Source organism: Protopterus annectens, chromosome 4.part1 (genome assembly GCF_019279795.1).
Source record: "Protopterus annectens isolate FY-2018-M chromosome 4.part1, PAN1.0, whole genome shotgun sequence".
In the NCBI taxonomy this organism is placed as follows: Eukaryota; Metazoa; Chordata; order Ceratodontiformes; family Protopteridae; genus Protopterus; species Protopterus annectens.
Window position 1 is genome coordinate 277,772,867 of NC_056734.1, and position 16,163 is coordinate 277,789,029.

The following is a 16,163-nucleotide window of genomic DNA, read 5'->3' on the forward strand; positions in this document are numbered from 1 at the left end:
GGATCGGAGTCAATGTCAGTTTGTTTTTCTAGTCTGTATCACTCAACAACTGCTTTCTCAGAGGAGGAGCGAGGCATCAGTGGCTCATCTGCAGAGTCTGATGAAAGTTCATGCAGTTGCATTCTCTTTGTGGGCGGTTCTTTTTCTGGTTGATCAGAATGTTCCACGACAAATTCTAGCTCTTGCCAAACCTTGTGTCTTTTGTCCTTTCGCAAGCATTTAAGAGTTTTGAGATGTAGGTCCAGTGTCATTGCAATTTCTAACCATGAAGGTTTGAGGTTCAGTTTGCTTTGTTCTAGATCTGTCAAAAATGTTTCTTTGAAATGTCTGATGCTCGCAGGGTCATCACCAGATGTTACCATTTCAACTTCAAGGTGGCAGAGGGGTGGAAGTGTCATTGAGCAGGAAACATACTGCTCTTTGCCCAGTAATTCTGTAGCATAGTGACAGGGATTGAGAACCTTTTGTATCAGATGCAGTTTCTCCCACTCTGTCTCCATTGGTAGAGTGAGCCTGTATTTGTGACTTGTCTGAGCTAGAGTTTTCAGCACAGCTTCTTTGTTGTTTAGAAGTCCTTTGATCATCTGAACAGATGAATTCCAATGTGTGGGAACATCCTGAATTAACTGCTCCTGTCATTGATACAGTTGCACCTGCTGCATTGTCAACTCAGCACTGTTCATAGTAGTGTGTTTAAAGTGTCCCACAACTTTGGGCATTAAGCTAGGAGCCCTTCAATTCCAGACTCTGTAACTGCTTTATTTATAGACAACTGAAGACTTTATGCTGATACAGGGCATGTTCTGAAATGTCTTCCTACAGCAGATATCACATTATGTGCATTGTCTGTGCCAAAAGTAGTCACTTTCTTATAAATTCCCCATGATCTTCCACGGATGAATAGTGCCATTCCATTTGAACTATTTGAACCAACTTCCATTTATTGCTTACAAAAGGAAGATCAGAAACAACACAGAAAACGATCAAGTGAAGCTGATCCAATCCTGCTTATTTAAGAGTGTGTGAATTAAATAACACATATATGTGTTACATTAAAAATTTTAATCGCATATCATTTTTCCACGTTAATTGGAAATGTTAATGGCAATTGATCAGAAGACCTAAAAAATAGTAATATACAGGGGGGGAAATATATATTTGCAATACTTTCTCCATAACCTCTCCCTCCCACTGGTGAAGGAGGTCAAGGTGTTGCTGCTGGAGTCACTATACCTGTGCCTCCACTGGTCACCGGATTGGGTTATGCCAATGGCATCCCTCTTGGAAGCTGGAGTTAAATACCTCCAGTGTTATGTTATGTATCCAGTCAGGTACAAGGAGGTGGCAAACCTGACCTCTCAGACAGTGGCTTGCATGGCAACATGTTGACCATGTCATGGGGGCACAACTATAGATGACAAAGAATTGGCACAAGTATGGGCAGCAGACAACAGGTGCCAGTCATGTAACATGACATATGCCAGCTACCAGGACATAACACAATATAGTCTGTCCAAGGCATACACATGATATGCCAGGTATAACTGGAAATGTCAGGTTGCATGGAAGGGAACAGTACATGCATCATGCTGGTTAGACAGACCAGTGTGCCATGCCTGAATGGACATAGTAATGCAAGTGTGCAGCCACTCAAATGTGAAGTAGTGTAGGACACCTGCATGCTGGTAGAGTACTCGCAGTTAGGCCAGTGGTCAGTAGCTTGACACATCCTCAGAAGCAGAATGGGTGGGAGAGCATGATATTCTGACTGTACAGTGTATATGTGTCTGGAGGCCTATACTAGTTCTATGATATGTTTACACTATCAGTAGCACTCCCACAATATGTAATTATACCAGTGTCTAAAATATATGCAGTAATAACGTCACCAGTGTACATGTAGTCCTGCACTTGGATACCCTTTCCAGATGCCTTCAACATATTGCCTTATTCTCCACAGTATTTCCAGCAGCTGAACCCAGTTAAGAGTAAATAGCAATACACCTACTGCGAACACCTACTGTACTTAATTCACGTTCTCTAACCTCCTCGTCCCACTTGCAAAGAAGGTCACAGTGGCACTTCATCATGTCATTGTAGTGATGCTTGTGCTGTCCACTGTGGTGTCACTCACTGCCATTCCAAGGTAGTGCCAAACATCCATCTTGTACTGGGTACTCTCATAGCAGGTCACCAGAAGACATTCCCAATAGTATCTATGCAAGAAATAATGAAAGATCTTACACTCTTTCTTGTATTTGTGAGCCCTTCCATTATTAGAACCTTCAGAAGCAATGATCACTTCACAGGTTACAGTCTTAAGGACATGGCAGCAGAGTTGTGTCAATACATGTTGCAGGCATCACATGACATGCATTAATGGGTAGCAAGGCAGCACAGCAGTGCACAGTGCCACCATACAGTGGAGCATAGATGACTGGTATGCCAGGGTGGTGTTTGGGGTGTGAAATATATGCTGCCCTGATTTATGTAGCCTGTGCAATCCAAATCTCACCCCATTATTGTACAATTTTGCCTCTAAAGATGGAGTCAACCATGTGTAATGTGCTTCTCTCTCATTCAGATGTGTTCACAGTCAGGTTTGAGCCTCTTTGTGCCTCTTTGGTCCAGCACTTATTTTGTAAAATATATGAATCACAGACAGTTAACCTTAATTGCTTCATGAGCATAACTTGCATACTATGAACCCTGAAACTGCATGATAAAAGCAGTCACAGTCATTGCAGTGCTCATTACACTATGGAAAGTTTCTGAAGATCAAAATAAAAGTAGTGGATATAGAATGTTACACTTTAGAGAAGATGAACAGCACTACAGCTGCTGTGGTAAGTCTACAGGGGACGGGTCCCTATTAAATGAATGAAAGTTAAAAATCCCGAACGCTCACATAAGCAAAAATGCCGCAACTCAAAGTTGATTTTTTTCATCACAGTACAGTGAAGATCAGGATATTGCCCTTTCTTCACTGTCCTGTGATCTCGGAGTTGGAATATATATTTATCAGGGGTGTGTGGGGGGAGCAGCCCACACAATATCCTTTTCGAGTTGCGGCATTTTCACTCATGTGAGAGTTTGGGATTTGTAACTTTTGATCATTTAATAGGGACCCACAGAGGACAGTGGCATGTGAGGGAATATCTAAACTTTATTGCTGTTTTGCTGTTGCTGTAGGCAGGGTAGTTATTAACTGACTGCTGAGACTAGGCTAGGATCAGAAGAGGCTTTATGACTGAACTTTGCAGATTACAGAATGCTGTAGTTTATTATGGGGCCAGGTGACAGGCCATAAGTTTTGCAGGACTTTGTAGCCACCTGCAGAGGTTTGTGTGAGAAGCACAAGACATAGTGCTATAGATTGTACTTTCTCCCAGTAATCTGGCTGGTGTAGGTAGATCAGGACTGGGGCATCAGGTAGTGTGGGGGGTGCTGTGGAACCCTTTTGCCTAGGGCACCAGTTGACCAAAGGCTGCCCCTGGTATTAAATGTGGGATGTCTGTGGAATATAGAATCAAACTGCAACAATTGGGGTAAGGCCAGACATGCTGATTATATGGACTAAGGTGCACTGCATATGAATCATACATTATCATAGACTCAGGAATACCTTACAGTGGGCCTCACACTGATGAATGATTCAAATGCAAGATTAAACAGAACAGTGGGCAATGGCTATGGTGTTACTATACCTGTCTTGTGCTTGAACTTTATATATTTTTGGAGGGGGCAGCAACTTGCTCAAGGTACAAAAGTACCACATTTTAAATACCAAGTCCAAGGGAGATGGATGGGGTACAGGTGCAGACAACAGTAGCTGTGGACATGTATTGTGGAGTCCAAACATGTAATGGCTAAGGGGTATGTCACACAGACCACATATACTAATGCACTGCCATCCACACACATTTCTACAACAAGTTTACCCAGTATGTACTGAACAATGTGTTGCTTGTGGAGGCACACCTGTGACAAGCTACAGGCATCTTCCCCACAACAGAGACCAGTGGAGCTGGCCTGTGGTCTCTAGATGGGTTAGGTGTTGCACAGTCTTTGCTCAGTTTTGACGGTATGTAAGGACTGTACTGTGAATTTGATATCAGTTGCCATTCCTTTAGCACATATATATGTTCACACTTAGAGAGTGAGATGGCTCCTAAGGAGCACAACATGCTGAAAAGATTTCTTAGACAGAGACAGACATCTTGCAGCCCTCCACCATGAATGTAGGCATTCATGATATTAGGAGAGACGTCTGAGCCTAGCTATGATATTAGCCTACTATGATATTAGTCACCCCCACATATAAGGTGTATGGATTGGACATCACAGTAGAAAAGCCTTTCATTCACCTTCACAAAGCACACCATCGTCTATGCCAGACGCTGATCAGAGGGGAAGCACTCATGCACGGAGAAGTGCATGGTCAGGACAAGTACCTACTAATCACACTGTGTTATAGAAATACACATACAGTGTGTCAACATCCAAAAGGGCTGTGGCTACCCACACATACACCAAACAACACCTTGCACCTCTGAATACCTACTCCACACTGTAGTCATCAGCCCCTCCCTGGACAGCCTTTGAAGATATACACACACACAAACGCACACCCCACACACACACAGACAGACTCACATAAAGGACATCCACATCTTTAGCCTCCCACACAAAGTGCCCATGACCATCACATGTCACTGTGGCCCTCCTTACTTATGCATACAATGACAATTGTGCCTTGCCCTCAGTGCTCTATTACTTGGATGGTTTGTGTCTGATGTGCAATGTGCCAGTTCATGCACTGTATAGCATAGCCTAGTTGCAGTGTTAAATGCATCACTATTACTGTTTGTTATGTTTAGTCTAGTCTATAGTTGTGAACCAGACAGTGGCTCTTAGCTAGAGAGATGACATACTGTACCCACCTCTGATTTGCATGGTCCTTCCCAGCCATCAGGTTCTCTACAAATTCCTCACTAGGCCCATCATCCTCCACTACTGTCTCTGGCACATCCACTTCTTCTATGGCAATATCCTGCTTTATCTGGCTGCATGCCAACATGTTGTGTAATATCATTTAGGGAATGGGCAAACTGTGCATTAGCACCCTGACTGGAGAATTAATGTTCTCCAGCAGGGTATTACTGTACAAATAATGCCTGCTGAAAAATGAGTCTGCCACGGAGCTCAGACTGCTAAAAAAACTAACAGCCGACATTACTTTTACACTCACTAAGCAGCGCTTTTGCTGTTTAGTGAGTGTAAAAAAATAAAAAAACAGAAAGAAGTGTATGTGTGTGTGTATGTTTTTGTGTGTGTTTATTTTTCTATCTGCGTATGTGAGTGAATGCATGTATGAAAGCAGAAGAGACTGTGTGTGTGTGAGAGAGATCCAGAGTGGTCTTGTGTGAGTGAATGCATATATGAAAGCAGAAGTGACCGTGTGTGTGTGAGAGAGAGAGAGAGTGCGAGAGAATGTGAGCGATCATGTGTGAATGAATGCGTGTATGAAATCAGAAACGACTGTGTGTGTGTGTGTGTGTGTGTGTGTGTGTGTGTGTGTGTGTGTGTGTGTGCACGTGTGTGTGTGAGAGATCGAGAGAGAGTGAGAATGATCTTGTGTGAGTGAATGCGTGTATGAAAGCAGAGGTGACTGTGGCATAGAGAGAGAGAATGGGCTGTCTGTAAAATTGTTGTGGTTTACTTATTTCTTTTTTTAAGTACTATATTATTTTTTATATATTTTTGATACTTCCTCCAACACCATTAACATATACGACAGAAAGTGTGAAACATGGGGCAGACAAACTATTTTACATAAAAAATATATAAAAAAAATATTATAGTACTTAAAAAATAACTAAGTAAAACACAACAATTTTACAGACAGCCTATTTTTCTAAGCACAATAATGCTCTCCAGGGTGTGTGCTAATGTGTAATTAATGCCCATCCTTGGGTGCAGAGGCCCTCCACTGCCCTGGATAGCCGTTAATTACACATTAACACACATATTATTGCTTACGTACACATCAAATGTCTTGATGCTGGTTTCTGGAGCATACTGCAGAGTGCACTGCAGGTGTATAAGTTGTAGAAGTCAATCTTTATCTCTCCAGATACACATTTGATGATGGTGTGGGTTTATGACAGTGCAGATCTGTATGTATTCTCTGCCTTTGACTGTGGGTTTCCTATGAGTAACATGAGCTATGCCTTCAGGGTATATCTGACATCACCAATAAGGTGTCCCTGAGAAAAATTTCACTGCAATAATCACTGATATAAGTCACACATTTGTCAGATGTGGGAATTATGGGAACAGACTGAGTAGCCCATTGACACATTGTATATTATAACTTCTACATTGCAGACCCCCTGCAGTTGATGTAGTGGAACCAATTAAGGTTGATAAACGTTTGTGCCTGTGTCCCAGGTTGGACCTTAATGGTAACATGGCTACAGTCAATGACACCAAGTATCTATAGGTAATGGGCTAAGAGAATTCCCACATGGTGTTGGTTCTCTTTCCTGTGGTACATGGAAACAGCATATGCTTCTACATGAACCGTAACATGGCACTGAGAAACTGGTCCATGAAACTGATGCCTGGGGTACACCTACTGTGTCCCCAGCTGATCTCTGGAAGGTCCCTTAGCAAGGATTGCTAATGCTACATACACTTTGGTAACCACAGCAATTGGTACTCCATGCATCCCATATGCCTATATGTGAAGATGGCACACATCTACCAGCTCCTGTATTGAGTCTCTGTCTACATGGTGGTGGTCCATTATTTCCTTCTTGCAGAGGTAATTGAATATTTGATGTGGTCAGAATCTTTGGTGATGCGAAGAGCAACAACACACGCTTTTGTCTCTGACCTGCACATTTCAGCTAATCCTGTTGTTACCCCTAACATCATAGTGCAGTCTATGTTTCTGTTTATGAAGATTTTATGGCGTACAGCTACACTAGCAGTTGTGGTTTATCTCTCACTTTTTACACATTTCTGAACCACTCTGCTCTGTTGTTTGACCTCCTTTTCATTCACCTTTGAACTTATTGTAATGTTGCTCATTTCCATCTCATTGTTTGGTCATTTGCATAACATGCTGGATGTGGTATTTTGCAGTTTTGAATGACCATGCTACTGATGTATCTAATCGGCCACACCCTGCATACCACTGCTGCTCTCAAATCAATTTTGCATGCATTCAGAGACACTCGGGCACCCTGGGAGATGAGCAAGACCACCACTCATACTGTAAGGGGAAAGACAAGGCTGCTTGTAGTGAATGCCCTTTGTGGGCATGAGGGGGTATACTCTATGGTCAGTCCTCTGAATATTCTCTGCTTGACACCATACTAAGTGTGTGCAGCTTGGGCTGTGTGAAAACAGAAAAATCTCAAACTGACCCTGATGATGACCACTCCTGTCTTTTTTTTTTTTTTTTGCCTGTGCAGAAATAAATGGGCTGATAGAGAAAGGATCTGATTGCTAGAAGGCAGCAAGGGCCAAAATCATGCAAGAAAAGTGGTGCATAGGGCAAGTTGTATTTCTTACCCTGTATTTTACATATGCTGAGTAGCAAGTTACATAAGCAAAAGGATCTGTGATCATAATTACGCAATATTAAATAAGGATATTAATAAAACACTCATCAAGCATTATGTTGCATGCACCTATATTAAAAAGTACATTTTCTTTGTAGTTGATAATTGCACTCTGATGTGAGGATTTAATAAATATGCTGGATTATAAAGAATATGCATTAGGTTTTATTAAATTCTTCCATGTCTTTTGAGCTAAATGAGCATTTAAATTTTAGAGCTGTATTATAAAATGTGCTCTAAAGCACTGCATTTTATGGTTTTGTTTTATTAATGGGCATGTCCTTAAATTATATGATTTTGTGTCATTTTTCAATTGTCTGAAGAAGTCTCCAGTGTTACAAAGAGATGAAAGTGCTTACCTTACACAATAAAATTATTTTTAGTTTCCACTTAAATTTTGAGTACATTTTTTTTATTATTCAGTTTCTGTACCCATTCAAGGACAAACTGTTCATTTTATTTAAAACTAATGTATTTTATTAGTTTACTTTCCATTTGTTTGCAATTGTTTTAAGTGCTTTGAAGTCTAGTTCATGGCTGTAAAAGTTCTAAGGACCAGTCAGTTTTTCATTTGCGAGTAATAATAAAATAATAAAATGCACAAATAGACAGACATGCACATGCACACACACACACACACACACACACACACACACACACACACACACACACACACACACACACACACGACTAAAAAACAGGGTCATAGGATTATAGGGATTACAAAGCAACTGAGTCATCCGACCATTTACGCCTTGCCAGTATCCAACCTCGCACCAATCCCCTTCTCTCAAAGAGGGCCAAGCCAGTCAAGCCAGGGCTAAATTTGTGAATAGCCATCCAATTATCCAGTTCTTATTTGAAGAAAAATAATATATCACATTGCTTAATTTGTAGTGAAAGTCTATTCTAGAGGTGGGAAATGCACTGTATAGTGAACAGCTTTCCATCTAGTTTTATCTGTTGGTGAAGATTTAGATCCTTTGTTCTGCTCTTTGTGGGGTATTTGTTTTATGGAGATATGGAAGGTCCAGGATTATTGGGTCCTTAACGGTGCAGAAGACAAGGTACAGATGTTCTCTCAGGAGCCTATAAGATGTAAAGAATAGGGACAATGCTTCCAAATTTTTCTGATAGCGTTGGGTTTTTAAGCCAGTGATCTTCTTAATTAGGATCCTCTTGGTCTTTCTAGTCATTTAATATGTCTAGTGAGGTACATCTCAAAGGGGTCATTATGTTCAATGATTGGTCTAATCATTACTGATTATAAGGGAGTAATGACCTTTTTAAATCTAGATGATATCCCCCTGGCTATTAGCTGCAACATGTAAAATGACCTTCTGATCACTGTCGATACATGAGGAGTTGTCAAATGACATTTGAGGGTCTCTAGTAACGTTTTCATTTTTGAAGTGAGGTATTGTCTATGTTGCATGTTGTAAGAAGGGTCAGCTTACCAAATGTGACACTGTTACATTTTTTAGCATTTAATTTAAGCAGATTATGTGTTCACTGGGTATTTACAAGAGCAAGATCTTACTGAAGGACTTGGATGTCAGACAGCCACTTGACAAAGATTCCCACTTTACAGTTGTTTGCAAACTTGGTAGCTAGAGGTCTTGATTCATGGTTTGGGGAGCAGAAATGTAAATGCCAAACAAAATGGGGTACCACTATAGAAGACTGTGGAACAACACTGGTCACTTTCATACTTTCTGGTGATGCTCCTGCTACCCGCAGTATGGGGATTCTCTCCTTCAACCAATTTTACATCCATCTTACCACATAGGGATCTATTTGTAAGATATTTAGTTTACTAATGATGAAAGTGTGGTGGATGGTGTCAGATGCATTGGCAAAATCATGTTATGCCATGTGGACAGCATGTTTGCTGTCAATACCTTGTGTAATTCTCAGAGGAGTTGACCAGACTCTTTAGACAGGATTTATCTTTTACAAAGCCAAAATGCTGTGGGTTTGATCTAAGGAGATTTTAATGTCATAGTTTATCTGGTTAGCTATAATATGTACCAAGTCTTTACAAATAAGATTCATTGGGCTTGTGAAGATGGGTATAACTAGTGCTGTACACCAAACCTCAGGGATAAAACCAGTGGTTGAATTTACGTAAAAAGTTTAAGGAGTGGCATTGCCGGGCTTGCTTATTACTGTTAATTAAACAGCCAAGGTATATTACCTTATTCCATGGAGTCTTAGAGAGTACCTTTAGGGCATGGTCTTTAGTGATGATGGGGTGGTCAACCAGCATCAGGGACAGGTGGAATTTGGATATTTTTCCAGGGTGACATCTGCACTGAATTTGGTTACTAGAATGTTTGCAATGTCTGCTGGGTCTGAGTATGTGATGCTATTATAAATAACTTCAGGATAATGTTGTATATTATTTCAGTGTTTTCTAACATACCTAAAGAAGGATGTGTAGTTGTTCTTGGTTTCAAATGCTGAGCTAAGTTCACAAGCTGACTTAGCTGACCTCATAGTATTTTTCAAGTTTTTAGTCAGTTTTCTTATGTTAACCTTGATAGGAAAATCTTTCTATCCATTGTATATTTTAAGGATTTTTTTTTCTTTTATTGCAAAGTTTATGTTGGTGGGCCACCAGGGTGGTTTGCTTTTACTTTCCTGATGATATTCAGATTTAGTTGGGACTCTCATACGATTATCTAAGTGAGTATAAAACTCCTTTGTGAAGTTACTTTCTGTGGTCTTGTCTGGGGTTAAGAAAGTTATTTGCATAATTTGATGAGATTTGTATGTTTGAAATTTTTGAATTCCAAAATATTGGTAGCTACAGGTTCAGAAATTTTAAAGATGAAGGTCACTAGATTATGATCTGACATAACTGGGAAAGGAGATACCAGAGTAATACTGCATGAAAAAGCATTACTCGTAAGGACCAGGTCAAGAATAGTAGTTCCTCTGCCGGGTTTATCAATAATTTCATCTTGGAAGATTTTTAATTATATCTAGGAACTTTTTTTTTTGTTCTTTTTCTCCCCTATCTGCCATTCTGACTGCTGTCAAAGTGCAACATGTTCTACACTGGGTCTGGTCTACACGCCCTTCAGTTCACCCTCAGTCCAATGGCTAAATCTGTGCCAGGGCCAGCGGTGATCCTAAGAGCATTCTTGGGATGAAGGTTGCTGTTCATCATCTAGCCTTTTTTTTTCTCTTATGACCTACCCTCTTTCTTCCTTCCATCTTCCATCCCTTGCAGATCTTGTGGTTGAGCCTAGGGTGGGTGTGCAGTTCAGATGTGCAATGTATCACCATGCCTTGACAGCAGTTCAGGCATGCCTCCACTTTATTATTCCTAATTTGGACCCCCCCCCCCTCAATAACAATATCCCAGTCTCCACCATGGATTGTCATCAGACATTCCCATAGGGCTGCCCTCCCCCCAGGGATGGTAAATCCCAATCCTTCCTGCTTCTCTGTAAGTCACCTGAAGCAGTATTTGAGCCTGGGATGGCTGGGTCTTAGGACTTTATCTCGTGATGTTTCTAGGGTGGCATATATCTAGGAAATTTTGGGCATATCCTATATTTGAGGTATAGGTGCTCTAGTTTATTGATGGGTAGTTAAAGTCTCCCAGTGACGGTACCATTATTTATTCATCAAGTCCATTTTGGAAATGTATATGATTTTAAGGGGACATAGTTAGTGTCCTATAACAGGTTATAAACTGATAGTTTTATTTAGTGTGATCTGGAGCTCAATGAGTTCCACTTGTTGATCTCAGAAAATCAGTGTAAAGGTGATATGGTCTTTATCAAATATGGAGTTGCCACCACAGTTACCATCAGGCCTGCAAGCATGGGATGTGCAAATCCCAGGTATGGAGGGAGTATTTTTTCAACATTTTATCAACTTTTAAATCAAGTTTCAGTGGTTATGCAGACATGGATATACTCCACACACAGCAGTGCTTCACGGTTGGTCATGTTGTCATTCAGTCTTCTCCTTGTCTTGGATTTGACATGTTAGTTACATCGGGATGCCCATCAGGCACTATGGGGAGGCAAAGGCTTTAGCTAGTATGTGGAAGCCTTGGTACAAGAGGTGCAAGCCATCCATAACAAAGCAGGTAGAACTGTCTAACATCTTGTCGCATGCTGACATGTATTGGATCCTCCTTGAATGACACCAATTACTTAACCAAATGTTGAAGCCAAGTGCCTTTTCTTTGTACCTTGGCATCATTTTTGAGGAAGGAAGAATTCCACTTAGGACTACAGGTCTTTCCTAAATTTGTGACATGCATGGAGTGCTCTGAGATGTCTCTATGCATCTCTCTTGGGATTCTGAGTGCCAAATTGTTTGTTCCCAAATGCACTACCACCATGTCTTAGCCATATTTTTTAGTTGGAAGGAGCTTGAGGGCCCTTGAGACATCAGAGATCCTGGCACCTGAAAGACAACTCACTGCCACACTGTCAGTGATCAGCTTGGGGAGAAGAGAATAAATGAGTCAACAATTATCAAAACATTTTTTATTTTAGAATAATGTGGTATGGTGGATTTGGAGTTATTAAAATCTTGGTGACATTTTGCTGCAATTGTGCCAGAAGGTGATATAGTAATAGATTTATACTGAAATCTACTTTTCTTGGTTCTAGGAGGCATTGGCAATGATTTCTTTATAACCTGAGAGTCAGACATTTTAAATGGGTTGTATTAGAGTGTTGCTAGTCTGTGTCATTTTGTGACCGCGAATCCTCCATGGTAGTTAAATACTTGCATTTGTCAAAATATACTGCCAGATTCAATAAAGCATACACAAAGTGTACACGGTATGTATTCAAGAACATCCTTATCACATTTTTGTGCTTTCTAGTCACTCAGAAAGATGACATGAGTGCAGTCCCACAGGGTTCAGTCCTGGGTCCTTTCCTGTTTGTTATCTACTTCTCTGAAGTCCAGGCCAACACGAAGGGACTCTGGCTGACAAAGTTCACAGACGATTGCAAGTTGAGAGCTATTATTAACTCCCCAAGTGATGTTGTCATCCTACAGAATGGCCTCACTGAGACCAAAGACTGGTGTCAGAACCATGGCCTTAAGCTCAATGCCAAAAAATGTGTCGTCATCCCCTTTGGGAAAAACCCAGTTCCCATGAATTACCACATTGATGGTAGCCCACTGAACACAGAAGGCGTTATAAGAGATCTGGGAACACAGGTTGACTGCAACCTCTCCTGTGACTACCACATTGCCACTGTGGTCAGAAAGACCTTCTATGTGGCACATCTCATTACTAAGGGTTTTGTATCCAGGAAGAAAGAGGTCATTGTCTCCCTTTACTCTTCCCTCATTAGGCCAATCATCGAGTACAATGCCCCATTTAGCATGTACCTCATTAGACACCTGCAACAACTGGAGACCCCACAAAAGTATCTCACAAAGAGAATCCTAGGGTCTATATTAGATCAGCGAACGCTTAAAAAAGTGAATGCTGATTGATCGATCTTATGTAAGTGAAAGCTTACAATCTCGAACTGTCAGATCAGCGATCTTTTTCCTATGGAAAAAAATTGCTGATCCAAAACACATACACACAATACAAGCACACCAAACAAACAGAAATCCACACACATACACCTAAAATCTGACACCTAACCCTACACTAAACTATGCACACACCACTAACTATCCACTTACCTTAACCCAAACCCTAACCCTAAGGTCCATCACTATCACACACTCACCTCACCCGGTCCCTAACCCTAACTCACCTAAACCCACCCTAACCCTCACGTCCACACAATCGCACACATACCTAACCTGAGCCCTAACCCTAACTCACCTAACCCACCCTAACACTCATGTCCACACAATTGCACACTTACCTGAATCCGACCCGTAACTTTCCACCACAGCACTGAAAATACCGAAGCAATAGAAACGGACAAACAAATTCTTTCCCTAGGGAAAAATTCAGGTTTCTGTTGCTTCGATAGTTTGAACATTTGTTTAAATAAGGTAGATCAGTCAGTGTTCACTTGTTTAAGCGTTCGCTGATCTAATATAGCCCCGAATCCTAGGCCTTAAACACTTGTCCTATATGGACAGTCTAAAAAACTCAAACTATTCTCTGTTTCATATTGCCTATTTAAAGGTGATCTCTGCTTGACTTACAAAACCATGACTGACCCAGCTCTATTAGAAATGCTACATCTAAAGAAATCCCAATCTCTCCTCACCACATGCTCCAGAGACCTCAACCTTATTACCACAATTAACAGAACATGCTGGAGGGACAGGTTCATAACCCAGAGACTGTCCATGCTATGGAACAGACTTCACATACATGTCAAGCAGAGCACCTCACTGACCCTTTTCAAGAGAAATCTTGATGAGTAGATGGGAAACAGAAAATTCACCCTGGGGATAACTCCAGTAGCTCTACTCGACTAAGGTTGGGTGGCACTATGCAAGGGTAATCCTATGGCTAGGCTTGTAATGGCCTCAGGGCCATTAGCCTAGTACACACCTATGAACATATGAACACTAAGTGTACATGTAGTCTACACCTTGTGATAACCTTTATGAATCCCTGTCAATATTTAAAGCTGGAAGAATATCAGCAGGAAAACTAAAATTAGGAGGAAGATGGTGTGGGTTATATCTGTGTTGTCTGTTCACTCAGAATGATGTACACTTAGTGTACACTTAGTGCAGGTGTTATTGAATCCCGGGGTAATGCTTTGTACTATGTATGAGTTCATTATCTGTGAACATCAGGCAGTTGCTACACTATGCTATGAGGCTGCCACATGCTATGAGGCTGACAACAAATGGAAGAAGGACAGGCTGGCTCTCTATTTTAGTCCAAATAATTGTTATTTTTGCCTTCTGATTATAAAACAATGCACTTAGAGTATGTAGACTGTGACACATCTTGAATAATCAAAAATGTTCTTCTGTTTAGGACTTATGACTTCTGAGCAGCTGCTGTTTAAGAAGAATGTGTAAATGATTCAGTCATCGTATCTTTTCAAACTGGTATTAGACATTACTGCTGGTATACACTACAGCAACAGTTATTTGGAGTGATATGATGTTTCAGACCATAAGGACAGAATAATTTGTTGTATTTAGATGCTAAGTGTTAAATAAGACAAAAAGAGAGAGGGGGCAGGACCTTAGGTCACAAAACCCAAAGTTACAATATGAAATTATGTGCAGAAAGAATGAATCATGTGATGGATTGAAAAGATGAAACCCACCACTAGAAGATCATTTAAGAAAACATATCAGTGTGGAATTGTCATCATCTTTGTTTTTAGGTCAGATGTGAGGGGCAAGATAAAGGTCAGGATGGTTTGAGAGACAGCCCCAATTATGTGCCCAGATGGGTTCATCTGTGGGTAGTCAACCAGACACAGATTAAGCAAGGGTGACTTTCCAAGTTTATAAAATAACTGGGAAGCATATCAATTGCCTAGGGTACCAGCAATAAAGAAGGCACTAACAAGGAGGTTATGTGAAGCTTAGGTAAGGTACTGAGTCTCGGACAACATACACATTTGCCTGAAATCAGACAATTATGAATAATGTATATTGTGTTTGTGATTAATGAAGTTATGCATAACACAGATGCCTAGTTATAGCCCTGACCTTTAATGAGTGTAGTGCAAAATGGCAAACAGTCACTGCATCAAAATGTTTGCACTAATATAGGAAGTATCAAATGCAAAATATTCCAAACTTACATTTGGTTCACTCTTTGAGTCAAATGGTTATGTGAGAGGAATATCGTGTATGACTCTGCTGAGGTAGGAAATGTCTGTGTGGGAGTGAGTTTTTCTCACACTGTAGTTGTTTATACAGGAAATCAATGAGAGTGTGGTTTCTCAGTGTGTGCCAGCAGTGACTTCTTTCTCTTCAGGGAAATTTCTCCCTTCTTCACATTTGCATGACTATGGAGTTGGTATATATAACATTAGGGTATGGGATCATGGGCTTGCCCCATATAGGGGTGAAGTGGGACTTGCATCCCTACAAAAATGTTTTTTTTTTTTACATTTTAATTGCTTGGGGGATTTAGTATGTTTTTGCTATTATGTGTGTTGTTTGTTGTGTGATCACTTTAATGTGCATGCTTGTGATATTGTGCTCCATAGGTTTGTGATTGGGGATTCATTTTATTTGATATATTCATTGTGAAGCATTCAAGACCCTGATGCTGGTGTTAGTGAGAGAAGGCAAGAACAAAGGAATCTGGGGAAATGAATATTTTGAATATGAATATCTCTTTGTACTTGGCATAATAGATTTTGTCCAGTTACTTGTCTGTTGTTAAAATAGTCTAAACTATTCCAAAAAATTAAACTAGATATCAACCAATTGCCCAGCATACTGATAGTAATCTATGCATGTGCAATAATGCATCAGTGGTGCACTTGCCTGCTGAATTGTCAGCAAATGGTGCAAAAAATAAGAAAGTGCCTAATGCAACTAGGAGTACAGTGAGGGAGAAGTATAAACCTACTTTCCCAGCTTTAC